Source organism: Neopelma chrysocephalum, unplaced genomic scaffold (assembly GCF_003984885.1).
Source record: "Neopelma chrysocephalum unplaced genomic scaffold, ASM398488v2 Primary Assembly neopelma1_62, whole genome shotgun sequence".
Taxonomy (NCBI): Eukaryota; Metazoa; Chordata; class Aves; order Passeriformes; family Pipridae; genus Neopelma; species Neopelma chrysocephalum.
Window position 1 is genome coordinate 880199 of NW_020897719.1, and position 13754 is coordinate 893952.

Genomic DNA, 13754 nt, shown 5'->3' on the forward strand with positions numbered 1-13754 from the left:
TCCTTGCTAAATGAAGACCATTGTGCCACAATGCACAAAACTGTAACAGAAGCTCGTTCTGAGGGAGCAAACAAAAAGGAAACAGAAATGAAAATTATCATCAATATATGTATTTTAATGGAAAATTAATTTGTTCAAAAATCAGAAAATTAAATTCAAATTTACAATAAATTTGCTTTCATCAAAGTAACAGAAAATATTTACAAATTATTTCTCACTTGCATTCTGAAGATAGGTTTCTAGGAAGATTGTACATCAAAGCTAGTGACAAATTAAGCTGCAATGAGACATAAGGAAAGGTCTTCTCTTAGATTAATAAATGGTTAAATGTTAGGAAAAAAAATATTTTTTTTCCTGTAGTAAAAGATCATTGGTGAAGTCCAAAAGAATCTAAGCCTGTCTGTTCAAGGTGTTCATAAATGATCTGGAAAAAGAGGTGAATAAGGAGGTGACAAAGTGTGCTAATACTAATCTATTCAGTGAAGTGAAAATGGAAATTAACTGAAGAGAGCTGCAAAAGATTTCACAATACAGGGAGATGGTGTGATAAGGTGCCAGATGAAATCCAGTATTGATAGTGATGAACATTGGGAGAAAAAACTAACTTTGCATACATAATGATGTGCTCTGAATGGTTATTTCCACTCAAGATAGAAATCTTGGAATTATAATAGATCATTCTATGATAAAGTCGACTCAGTGCTTAGAAATAGCCAATGATTCAACAGTGCACAAAAGCGGCACATAAAATTAAAAGAATTGCTGGAAAGGAATAGAGAACAAAGCAAACATCATTATGGCATTGTACAAACCTCTGGTCTGTCTTCGTCCTTGAGAGTTGGTACACTTCTAGGGTTCTAGTCCTGAAAACCATATAGTAGAATTAGAAAAGATTTAGAAAAGATAAAGAAGATGTGACTCATGAAAGGTGTGTGATGACTTCTTAAATGAATAGTGACTTTCTATGCCAGTGTACTTCAACCTGAAATAGAGACATTAGACCAGCTGTGTGTTGAAAGTTTTCCATGGGTAAAAGAGAGTTTATTATGGCTTTACCATTATGTGCTTTATTTTATACTGTTCCTTAGTTATCATTAATTCACAGTTGCCAGAGATAGGATATTGAGTTATATGAATGTTTGATTTGATATACATATTGCTTCACCTTTTATATGTTGTTCCTATGGAGAGAAAAAAGATGTAGTATTTTCTTGTGATTCCATGTTCATTTGTTGACTAAGAGTAGACTAGAATTTCTGGACTGAAAAAAGGGTATAGATCTTTCTGCCTGTCTGTCTGTCTATATGTCTGCACAAGTAAAACGTGATAATAGCACATACAAGGAACCGAAAGCCAAGGAAGTGCATATATAATTTTATATTTTACTCAACTTCTGGAAGACAGTTTGAAATCATAGAATTGTTTAGGCTGGAAAAGACCCCTAAGGTCATCAGGTCCGATGATTAACTCAGCACTAGCAAGTCTACCAGTAAACCACATCCCTAAGTGCCACAACTACACTTCCATTTTATTTGCCCATCACTTCACTGTTGTATATGATCAGTTTCATTTTGACCAGTTCACTGTTGCATTTGCGATTTGCATTTGAGATTTCCATTCAATTAAAAGATTCAATATAAATTAATATTGCAGAACTTGACTTAAGGAGAGATACACATATTTAATCTTTTGTAAGTACACAGCAGTCTATTTTAGTGTCGGTAAGGAGTTATATAAATGATCAACATTCAATTTGTATAAATTCTTAGAGAAAAGTAAAACCAGCTACCATTGAATATTTATGACCTAAGAAAAATAAGAATTTAGCTAATGAGAGATTTCTGAAAAGTTGTTTGCAGTGCAGTCTTCTTATAAAGGTCACATGCATATATATACACAAACACACACTCTTTTGGAAATAAACTGTTTTGTGATAAGTTCTTCTTGCTTTAGAATGAGAGGATCCACACATGGAATTAATATCACATAGTTCACATCTTGTAAATAAACATTTTCCTAGTTAAGGTTTGTTTCTAGCTTTTGGAGTAACTTAAATTATCCAGAAGTTATCTTGAGTACCAGCGATACAGTGATATTCCATATAACTCCCTGTGTATGTCTTCTGTGTTCAGCTCCATCTTAGCATTTGAAGTCTGAACCCCAAATTTAGAAATGAAAATGGCTAGCTTTAAATTTTATTGGTATAAGAGGCATCTCTGGAGTAAAATGGAAGGTAGATAATGAGAGAGACATTCATTGGTGGAGTAGAAAGCAAATAGAAATGACACACTAAGACATGATGTGGATGGGTGGGAGCACTAAGCCATGTAAGGCATCTCTGTTAAAATAAATCACAGATTTTCATGGAGGTTACCATGGCATGTCTAAGTAGGGAAAGATGTATTATACTGTATTATTGAACACCTAGCCTAGATGCTGACAATGAATTCCATAGTCTGAAGAAATACTAGATGAAAAGTGTCTTTCCTATTGCTTGTTGTGAAGTTTCTACTTTACAATTTCACTTAGATGCCTATAATTATTGTACTGAAAGAGACAGTGAATCTAGGATTCCCCAGATGAATAATCAGAGACTAGAGCAGAAAACACAATAATGTTTAGAGATTTCAGTTGCCTCCAAATATGTTGTACAAAAGAAATCTAAATAGCTCCCGTGTACCTTTTAACACTAAAAAGGTGTATTGTGAAAAAGATAAAGTGTAAATGAACTAACTGAAGGAAGCAGCAACAAGGATAAAAATGCTTGCAGGTAACATCTATACATTTAAGTAAACTAGAAACTTAAGTGCTAATTGGTGAATGCTTTCAAAATATGGAAAACGTTACACATCAGACAGAAACTGTTAGAACTCACAGATACGCATGTCAAATGAGGAAATAAATGTGAACTTGGCAGTTTAAGTGTAAAATTGCAATGAAACAAAACAAAAACATGTTGAGAGGCAACTTTCTAAGGGAAATCTACAAATAACACACACGCACAAACACACAGCCCTACACTGGAATTGGGAGTGTTGAAGATAGGTAGATAATCAAAGTCATTGAGTATAATAAGGCCATTGTGCAGAAAATCTGATTTAATTGTATGCATTTATGTACTCTCCAGAGAAGGTTAGGAAAATACCTTCTTCAGAGTCATTGTTTATGGATGATAAATCTGAGGAACTGTCTCAAATTAAAGTGTCAATAAAAGACATTTTTGAGCAATAAAATTAATAGTACCAGACCAACATGATCTAACAACTCTCATTTAGATGTTCTAAGGAACTTAAATATAAAGTTGCAAGGCTGATAATTGTAATAAGCAACCTACAATTTTGAATGAGTAAGAGGTGGAAAATATGGTACCTGTATTTAAAATGGGGTTTCAGGATGAGAGTTACATACCAAGAAATCTGACATTTGCATTAAACAATTTGATAGACATTATTATAAAGAATAGAGTTAGTGAACACCTAGATAAATAGATACAATAAGCACCAATATGGTTTGGAAATTAGAGGGATGTCATGAGTCAAAAATCTAGAGTTCTTTGAATGTGTCAGTAAACATTGGATAAAGATGATCCAGATGATATGATCTAGTTAGAACTGTGAAAGAGATTATAACAAATTCCTTCAACAAAGACCCGTATTGCCACCTTGCTAAAAGATTACTGGATAGCAATCAATGGTTTGTACTTATAATGGAGTGTGGTTACAAATAAAGTCCTGCAAAAGTCTGCGCTGAGCCTGGGCTGTTCAATATATTCATAAATTTGAATTTCACAGACTCATAAATTAATCAGAAAATGAGATGAGCGTTGTAGTGACAAAGTTTGCAGACAAAACAAAATCATGCCTGCAATTTAAAACAGTCTGTGGTGAGATTCTTATGGTACAATACTGAGTTACTGGCTAATAAAATGGCTAATGAAATTCAGTGTTGATAAATACCAACTGATGCATGCAGAGGAACTGGTCTGAACTATGCATGCAGAATAATGACCTCAAAATTATGATTGTTATTATCATTTAGCAATATTAGAGTCACAGCAAATATTTCATACAGAATGTCACTTCAATGCTTAACATTGAAAAGGAGAAGTAAGTATTGAAAATTTGAAGGTAAGGCTTTGAGAACAAACACCAGAATTTCATTTCACTATTACGATTACATGTTACACAGGTTGTTTGAATACTACATGCAAGATTAATTCATTCTATCACAGAAAGGTGTAGAAGAACCAGAAAGGGTACAGGGAATTTAACCAAATATGAAGCAGAGGCATGGAGCACCGGTGCTGTTAGAAAAGACAGTGTAAATTAGGACTCTTTCCTTTAGAAAATGGACAGGTGTGATGAAATGTGAAAATATGTAATGATCATTCTTTCTTCTTACACTGCAACTAAGGAGCACCGTCTTAATTTAGGGGTTTAAGACAAAGAGATGGAAGTGCTTTTTCCTACAAGTGATCAGTAAATTCTAAAACTCACCACTATAGGATATTTTAAAAGGCAAACACAGAGATAGTTTCTGAAAGTGATGAAACCAAATTATAGAAAGACCATTTTAATGGTCTTGGTTCAGCATAAGACCCAGTGAGTCTCCTGTTTGAACTCTGTCCTGTGTTAGTGATTTTTAAATATAGGACAGAGGCCAGATTAAAGTTCTAAAGTTGACTTGTCTCAAAGTTCACAAGACCTCATTCTCAACAGCTTTTGGCACTCTTCCCCATGCAGTCATCAGTACTTATGCAAAGAACATCTAATATAGTGCCACTATTCTTTGGAAGTGTACTTTTTTTTGGCTGGAATAGTTTTAATTTTCTTCATAGTAGGTAGTATGGGGTTATGTTTTAATTTGTGCTGAAAACAATGTTGGTAACACAGGGGTAACACAGTTTTAATTACTACTGAGCAATGCTTACACACCATCAAGGCTTTGGGCCTCTCATACTGCCCTGCCAGTGAGTTGGCTGGGAGTGGACAAGGAGCTGGGAGGGGATGGAGCTGGGACAGCTGATCCAAACTGACCAAAGGGATGTCCCATTCCATATGGTGTGGTGCTCAGCAATAAAAGCAGGGGGAAAGATGGAGCTATCACATTTGGAGTGATAGCGTTTGTCTTCCCAAGTCACTGTTCTGTGTGATAGAGCCCTGCTTTCCTGGAGATGGCTCAACACTTGCCTGCCCATGGGAAGTGGTGAATTAGTTCCTTGTTTTATTTCCTTGAGTGTGCAGCTTTTTCTTTACCTATTGAGCTTCCTTTATCTCGACCCATGAGTTTTCTCCCTTTTAACATTCTGTTTCTCTTATCCATCCTTCTGGGGGGAGTGAGTGGCTGGGTGGTGCTGACCTGCTGGCTGGGGTTAAGATATCACAGGCAATTTTACAGTACAGACGCACATGTAATCGTGTTTCCAAACAGCAGACTTGAGTTCAGTATCTTCTTTTACATGATGATTCATGTTTTCAGACACTCTGTTCATTGTATAGGAATCACTTCAATAATGAATACTTTCAGCATTTTGCAAATTATTTTTTAATGGTTCATTGTACTGAAGAGCAAACAAATTCTTTTTAATCAAAAATATCTGACAGCATAGTATGGCTTCAGATTCAGCATGCAATTTACAATTTTACTCCTGCTAACAGCTTGTATATAAGGCAATGCTTTCTTGCCCATTGCAGAAATATCATGTGTATATTGTTTACTTATAGGGTAATATTAGTACTTAATTATGTGTGAAACAGTGACAAAGCTGGGTAATTATGCTGAAAGGACAATGTAATTATCCAGGCTCAGCCCTCTTCTCCCTTTGAGGAAAGGAATGGAATAGAAAAACTGGAAAGTTTATAGGCTAACAGCTGTACTTTATCTGCAAGGAATTTCCTCTGTGCTTGGACTATCTTTAAAGTTACCAGGGGACTTGGCCTTTGGTCTCCTTTTTGCAATGTTGAGATGCTTAATCTCCTGCTAAATGAACTAACTGGAGTAACAGAAGCAATCCAGCTGCAGTGGCATGGAGCTGCATTTAGGCTGGCTGCTCCATTACATACAATGTACAGGTCTATCACAAGTAATGGGATTGTAGGTCCAGAGGCACAGTGAGACGGTAAGCAAGGTAATTATCTTTTCCTGAGTGCTCCTTCAGCAGAGCTAGGTTTTCGCTACGTTCCCTTTTAATTAGAGGAATCATCACCGAGATACATATTTGGAAATAAATGACATTTAAAAGGGAAATATTTTTTGTGTTTAGAACCAATTGTATTTAAATAAAAATATTTCATTCTTTTATCCTTACATGTGTCTGAAGCATTGGCATTGTGGAGCTCTCCTGGAAGGATATCTAAACATGCAGGAGGAATGCTTCAGGTCACCACTATGTGGGGGTTTGTCCATTAGAAGTCAAATATGCTGTCTGTATCCATGTGGAGATAGTTAGAACAATCTGAATAGGAGTTTTATAAGGAAGATTATGTGAATGAGACTTTCATGAATCTTATTTAGAATTCCCTTTTTGTCTTATCACTGCATGCACTTTTTTTACAAAGGCATATAGTGATAGAACAAGGGGGAATGGCTTTAAACTCACAGAGAGTAGGTTTAAATTGGATATTAGGAAGAAATTATTTACTGTGAGGGTGATGAGGCTCTGCAATAGATTGCTCAGACAAGTGGTGGATGCCCTACCTCTGCAAGTGTTCAAGACCAGGCTGGATGGGGCTTGGAGCAAACTACTCTAGTGGAAGATGTTTTGGAAGGGTGATCTAGGGTTTGGAAGTAGGTGATCTTGAAGGTCCCTTCCAACCCAAACCATTCTATGATTCTATGAATTGTTTTTTCCTCATAATAATTTCAGAATCAAATTTCCGATTCATACACACTGGTGAAATAAAATGCATAATTTCTCACCTGAAACCCGAGTGAAAAATAAACTGCATCTGCATCAGTCAGTGTTTCAAATTATCATAAAATAAAGATGACCCAGGACTCATTTCCATGTGGGTGCTTTTGCATTGGTTCTGTCACTGAATAAGAGGGAAGGTCAATTAATCGAATACTGTTCTTGAAAAAAACAGAATTGTTTGTTGTAACAAGTGAACCTCTTCTAAATAATGAAACCTGATGTATTTTTAAATCTGACCTAAAAACTCAGAAAAATATTTCAGTGCATTTTTCTTGTATTAGATTCAGGTGTATATTCCTAGAAGGAGTGTCTCAGTCTGTAGAATTTGCTGGTGGTGGCAACTCAGTCCTCATAGATTTTGTCACAGTAGAATCAGTGATGTTTAATAGTTTAGTGAATAAGATCAACCTTATTCTTATGGAGTAAAATACATCCTTCATTATGCTGAATATATTTGCAAAAGTAAAGAAGCCAACAGTTAAGAAAAGCAATGTGGAAGTAAGCAAAATCTCTCTCTAAAAGTGTCTGGTTTGTGTCCCTAATTATATTTTCAGCTCCTTTAGACAGATCTTCTTGAGATGCAGGCATTTGTATTGTGATCATTATTGTGGGAAACACAAAGTGTTACATGCCAGATTGCCTCCACTGATAGCTGTGAGAAAGGGAGAAGAGTCCCGGGTGGTCTGCGTATTCTCTGATTGTCCTTCAGATGGCAGGAGAGGAGGCTGACTAGTATAACTGCATTTCTGGAAATAATGCAGTGTGTTCCCTAAGTTTTTTGGATGTTAGTGGTTTTGGACTTCCAGGAGAGAATGATCAAGATTAACTGAAATGTTCAGGTTTATTGGGCAAACACAGGAATGGTCCATATCCATTATAGTTCCATCACAGAGTTATGTACCTAAAGAACAATACTGAAAATGAGAATGCAATTTGTCCTATGAGACCAAAATATTGTCATATGAAATCTCAGAACTGTGAACTGAAATCTGACATAATGAACAAATTTCCGTGTTATGTCACACTATGGACAGCTTTGATTTCTGTGTAACTGAAATCTAGGCAGAAGATAGGTTTTGCTTCCTGTTCAGGCTGCGAAGGTGAGGATTTCACATTTTGAACTGGAGATGGTGTATCTTTGCTTAGTATGAACCCGCATGCATTTCTTTGCACTCAGTTATTTAGGTAGTGTCTTTGATTATTTTTTTCTCTAATTTTAATTTTTGCATTTCACCTAGATTTTGCTGAGTCTGATGTTTTACTCTGTGATACTAGTTCTTAATTTTGAATGTTTCATTCCAAAAGAAGAAGCAGTAAATTCAATTACATATTAAAATCAAGGGTATTTGCTTTTTTTTGATGTTGGCTTAGTTGCTTAGAGCATGGTGATAATAATGCCAAGGTCGTGGGTTCAATCCCCATACAGCCATTCATTTAGGAGTTGCACTTAATGATCCTTGTGGGTCACTTTCAACTCATAATAACCTGTGAATATCTGTGAATGCAACTGTCAAAATTGTTTTTCTGGGAAGCCTTTCATTTTTTATAATTTCTGGTTGATTACAATTTTTGAGCCAGCCACAAGTCCAAAGAACCATTCTAGGCACTTAGGAAGGAACCAGTACAGTCCTTTCACTAATTTGTTTTCCCTTTTTTTTCATAATGGCATCTTTGCTTTATGGGCACTTTAGGCATCTGCTTACCTTTGTGCCCAGCGAATACCGTCAGTGAAGCTGCTAGGAACTGGTTATTTAAATCTATCCCATAGGTTGGAAATTTTGTGGCAGTTCCCTCAAACATAGAAGAAACCAGCTGCTGGAATTGCTCCACTGAAATGCTGATAGAACTACCATGTCACAAATGCTGCCCTTCTCTGCTGCCCAAATTGGACAGGTACCACTTTTGTGAAAGTTTAATGATATCATATAGATGTCAATGCAGTTTGACTTTATAAATAATGGCCTTGTAGTGTTCTGTGGTTAATAGGTGGATGAAGTCACATAGCACTTCACTTGAAATCCACACCTGACAGTTCTGAAAATTGCAAGTCTTTTCAGACAAATTATTTTGATATCCTATTCCCTCTGGATGTTCATATGTAAAGGCGTACCGTAGCTGAGATGACATTGTTTTCTGGACATAAAGGTTGTGACCGTAATCTGGCATTCATCAGGTCTCCTGACAGACTTATGCACGGCTGTTTACATTTATAGGACCTAATGCATTCTGGACATTTATTGGCCATGCGGATGTTCTGTCCTCTGCATTATTTTTGTATATAGCTTTCAGTTTGGCAGAATATTGCTATTGTAACTGCTAGGGAAACTAACTGGTAATAACAGATGCTATTACCAGGCAGTTAAATTGCAAAAGGCCAAGAATTAACAGCTTTGCTATTTATGTGGCACACTAATTTTTCTGCAAAAGGAAATACGCTTTGATGAATAATTTAAATCCCAGTCTCCCTGCAAGTCTATAATCACGTGCCCTACAGAGACTGGAGTACATTTGACTGTGAGCATTGTGCAAAAGATTAGTAGCACCATGGTGACAATGCTGCTATGTGTGAATTGCACTTTTAATTTGTCTTCCCATCTGACAGAGCATCTCATTATACTTCAAAAATCTATTTTAAATGATACTTTTTAAAATTCTCAGTTGAAGGATAGTTACATAAAAAAGGTGAAGATTAAATAAATTGTTTTAAGTCATATCACCAAATCATTTTAATGAGAACATTCTTTCTTCTTGCATTTGAAAAAGAATGTTCATTTTATTCCCACCATGTTTAGTTCCAGTCAGTCAAACCCAGCAATGACTGGATACAATTTTTCATAATACAGTCTAGATGGGAAATGTGTGATAAGCCCGACTCTGTGCCATGAAATTATGCTGGCTCTCTAATAGCTAACTTGTTAGCTATCTTGAGGCTGAAAAGCATTTTATGCAAAATCTTATATAAGATGAAAACTAGGTTTTTTTATAAGTAGTACTGAGCTGAAAATTATTACTTCTTGTTAATCAGATTAAATTGTGAAGGAGTATACACATAAGGTCCTTAGGTACACATTTTCAATAGCAACATTACATTTCTTTCTCTCCTTCTTTTTGCCCTATTTGCTCTTTTTTAACTACAGTATTGAAATTAGGAAGCATAATAGCTGGTCTATTTAATGGCACATTGTTATCTTCCCATAGCTTAATGCGCACTATTCATTCTCTCATATTATTCATTAATCCATTATATTTATTCCTTCCTAATCTGTGTGCAATGATGTAAGGAATCACACTTTCAGTGTACAAATGAATAATATTTTGTGGTATTCAAAGATCCCAATTATTATCAGTGACCTGTTAATTTGATGATTCAGTTGTTGGTAGGATTTCATGTTACTTGGACACTATCTGTTATAGCTCTTGTTTATTTTTCTGGAATGATTTTTTAACAACCAATTGACATTTATATATGGTTTCTGTGTGAATAGGGTTGTATTTATGTGAAACAATTGCATTTAATACTTTCTCTTGTAAAATAAATGGGCCAGGTCCTTTGAGGTAAGGGGAGGTTAAGGAGGCTGTTGGGAGTGTACACTTTGCTTCTGGCAATTCTTTTCCAGTAGAGCACAGTTTGTGGGCTATAGCTACTGCTGTAGCCTTGGCTGAGAGCCGCCATGCCTGGATGGTGTGGCAGCAGCTCACTTTGCGGGGGGACAGAGCTCTGGGGTCATGTCAGGTCAGACAGGCTGTTGCAACTCATGTCTCTAGCTGTCATCATCATCATCATCATGGCTAGGCTTCGCGAACGAAGATTTGGGAAGGGCTCTACCCACGTTTCTTGCAAGCGCGTTGGTGGCTAAAAAGGCCAATACGAGAAAGGCATGTCCGGTTGCAAAAGACACAGCAGAAAGACTCCTTAGGTGGTATATTCTGCAAGGCTCGATTCTTTCTGCGTTGTCTTTTCTCCTCAAGGGTGATCCTGCGTGCTTTCTCAAAAGCATCAGCAGCGTTATAAATGGTTTGTCTCCAGGCCTCCCGATTGGAGGCCAGAGTAGACCAGTTATGGTGATCAATATGCCCAAGGCTGAGTTGTTGCTTCAGGGAGTCCTTGTATCTTTTCTTTGGGACTCCTCTCTTGTGGCAGCCAGTGGCAAGTTCACCATAAAGCAGGATCTTAGGGAGGCGGTGGTCCTTCATCCTGGAGACGTGCCCTGCCCAGCGCACCTGTGTTCTCAGCAACATGGCCTCAATACTTATGATTGCTGCCTGTTCAAGAACTGATGTATTGGTCACATAATCTGACCAGTGGATGTTTAGGATTGTGCGGAGGCAGCGTTGATGGAAGCGCTCTAGGAGACGCAGGTGGTGGCGGTAGATGACCCATGATTTGGAACCATATAAGAGAGTAGACAGCACTATGGCTCTGTAAACACTGATCTTGGTACTTTTCTTCAAGTGTTTATTTCGCCAGACTCTTTTATGAAGCTTTCCAAAAGCACTATATGCCTTTGCTAACCTATTGTCTATCTCCCCGTCAATCTTACCGTCCGAGGAGATGAGGCTGCCTAGGTAATTAAACTGTTGGACTGATTTGAGCTCTGATTGGCCGATGGTGATGTGGGGATGATGGGGGACTTCCTGAGGTGCAGGTTGATGGAGAACTTCAGTCTTCTTTAAGCTGACTTCCAGCCCAAAGAGCTCAGCAGCGTCTGCAAAGCAGGATGTTAAATGCTGCAGAGCTGCTTCTGTGTGGGCAACAAGGGCAGCGTCATCAGCGTAAAGCAGCTCCCGGACAAGATGGTTTAGGGTCTTGGTGTGGGCCTTCAGTCGCCTTAGGTTGAATAGGCTTCCGTCAGTACGATATCGTATGTAGATACTGTCCTGATCATCGAGGTCTGCCGTGGCCCTTTGGAGCATCTTGCTGAAGAAGACTGTGAATAGGGTAGGAGCGAGAACGCAGCCTTGTTTCACGCCATTCTTTATTAGAAAGGGCTCAGAAAGTGTGTTGCCATATCTGACTTGGCCGTGCTGATCCTCATGAAGTGAGATGATCATTTTAAGGAACTTGGGGGGACAACCTAAACGTTCCAAAATCTGCCAAAGACCTTTTCTGCTCACAGTATCGAAAGCCTTGGTGAGGTCGACAGAGGTTACATGGAGACCTCTGTTCTGTTCCCTACACTTCTCTTGCAGTTGTCTGAGAACAAATATCATGTCTGTGGTGCTCCTGTTGGCTCTGAAGCCACACTGACTTTCAGGTAGAATTCCTTCTGCTATAGCGGGTATTAGTCTGTTCAGGAGTATTCTTGCCAGGATTTTGCCAGCAATGGAGAGCAGAGTAATACCACGGTAATTTGAACAGTCTGATTTAGTACCTTTCTTCTTATACAAGGTGATGATGACTGCATCACGAAGGTCTGAAGGTAGTTCACCTAGTTCCCAACAGCGCACCACAAGCTCGTGAAATTTAGCATGGAGTGCAAGGCCCCCATGTTTCCAGACTTCGGGTGGAATTCCATCAACCCCAGCTGCCTTGCCGATTTTCACCTGCTGTATGGCCTTGAGGGTTTCTCCTAAAGTGGGGGCAGTATCCAATTCGTATTTCACCGGTTGTTGTGTGATGAACTGAATTGCTGAGTCTTGTACTACACGGTTGGTACTGAAAAGAGTCTGAAAGTGTTCAGACCATCTATTCAGAATGGAGGTTTTATCTGTCAGAAGCGTTTGACCATCTGCACTGAGTAATGGGCTTTGGACTTGGTATGTAGGCCCGTATGCTGTTTTCAGGGCCTCATAGAATCCTTTGTGATCCCCTGTATCTGCACGTAGTTGAGTTTTTGCAGCTAGATCGGTCCACCACTTGTTCTGGATGTCACGGAGTTTCTGTTGGAGCTTGCAAGACGAAAGGCTGTTTTTCTTGCGTGACAAGATGGCAGTGCAAGGTGTGCTTGGTGGGCAGTTCTCTTCTTCCTGAGCAATTCCTGGATTTCTTGATTGTTTTCATCAAACCAGTCCTTGTTCTTCTTGAGGGAGAACCCTAAGGATTCTTCAGAGGATTGCAGGATGCAGCTTTTAATATGATGCCAAATTGTTTCAGGGGAGTAAACTGCAGAATCTGTGGAATGGTTTTCGAGCCTAGTTTGAAGGTTTGCCTGGAATCTTTCTCTTACTGTGGCTGATTGGAGATCGTTAACTTGGAGTCTTCTCCTTGGGATACTGCCCCTTTTGGGTTTGAATTTGAGATTAAAGTTGAGTTTACAGCGCACAAGCCGATGGTCTGTTTGACATTCTGTGCTGGGCATCACACGGGTGTGGAGGACATCGCGGACATCTCTCCGTCGCACCAAGACATAATCAATGAGGTGCCAATGCTTAGACCTGGGGTGCATCCAGGTTGTCTTCAGACTATTTTTCTGCTGAAAGATAGTATTAGTGATGGTAAACTGTTGCTCCGCACAGAATTCTAGCAGAAGTCGACCATTATCGTTGCAGTTTCCAACACCATGCTTGCCTAATACTCCTTTCCAGGCTTCAAAATTCTTACCTACTCTGGCATTGAAATCACCAAGGATAATGATCTTATCATCTGCGGGCACCTTTTGGGTAAGGCAGCGCAGGTCAGTGTAAAATTTATCTTTTTCAGCAAGGTCAGCTTGGAGAGTTGGGGCATATATACTGAAGATGACAACGTGTTGCTTGTTGTTTAGTGGAAGGCGTAGGGAGATAATGCGGTCAGAGTGACCTGTCGGCAGATTTTCGAGTTTAGGGACAATAGAGTTTTTGATCATGAAGCCGACACCTGAGAGATGTTTTTCGGTTCTGGGCTTACCTGACCAAAATAGTG

The 13754-nt window shown here is 38.4% G+C and overlaps 1 protein-coding gene across 11 annotated transcripts in view; it reads left to right on the top strand.

Annotated features, from left to right (window-relative positions):
- The window catches only part of FAM19A2 (family with sequence similarity 19 member A2, C-C motif chemokine like), a 195969-nt gene that overhangs the window by 103516 nt on the left and 78699 nt on the right, over positions 1-13754 (top strand). The window lies entirely within an intron of this gene.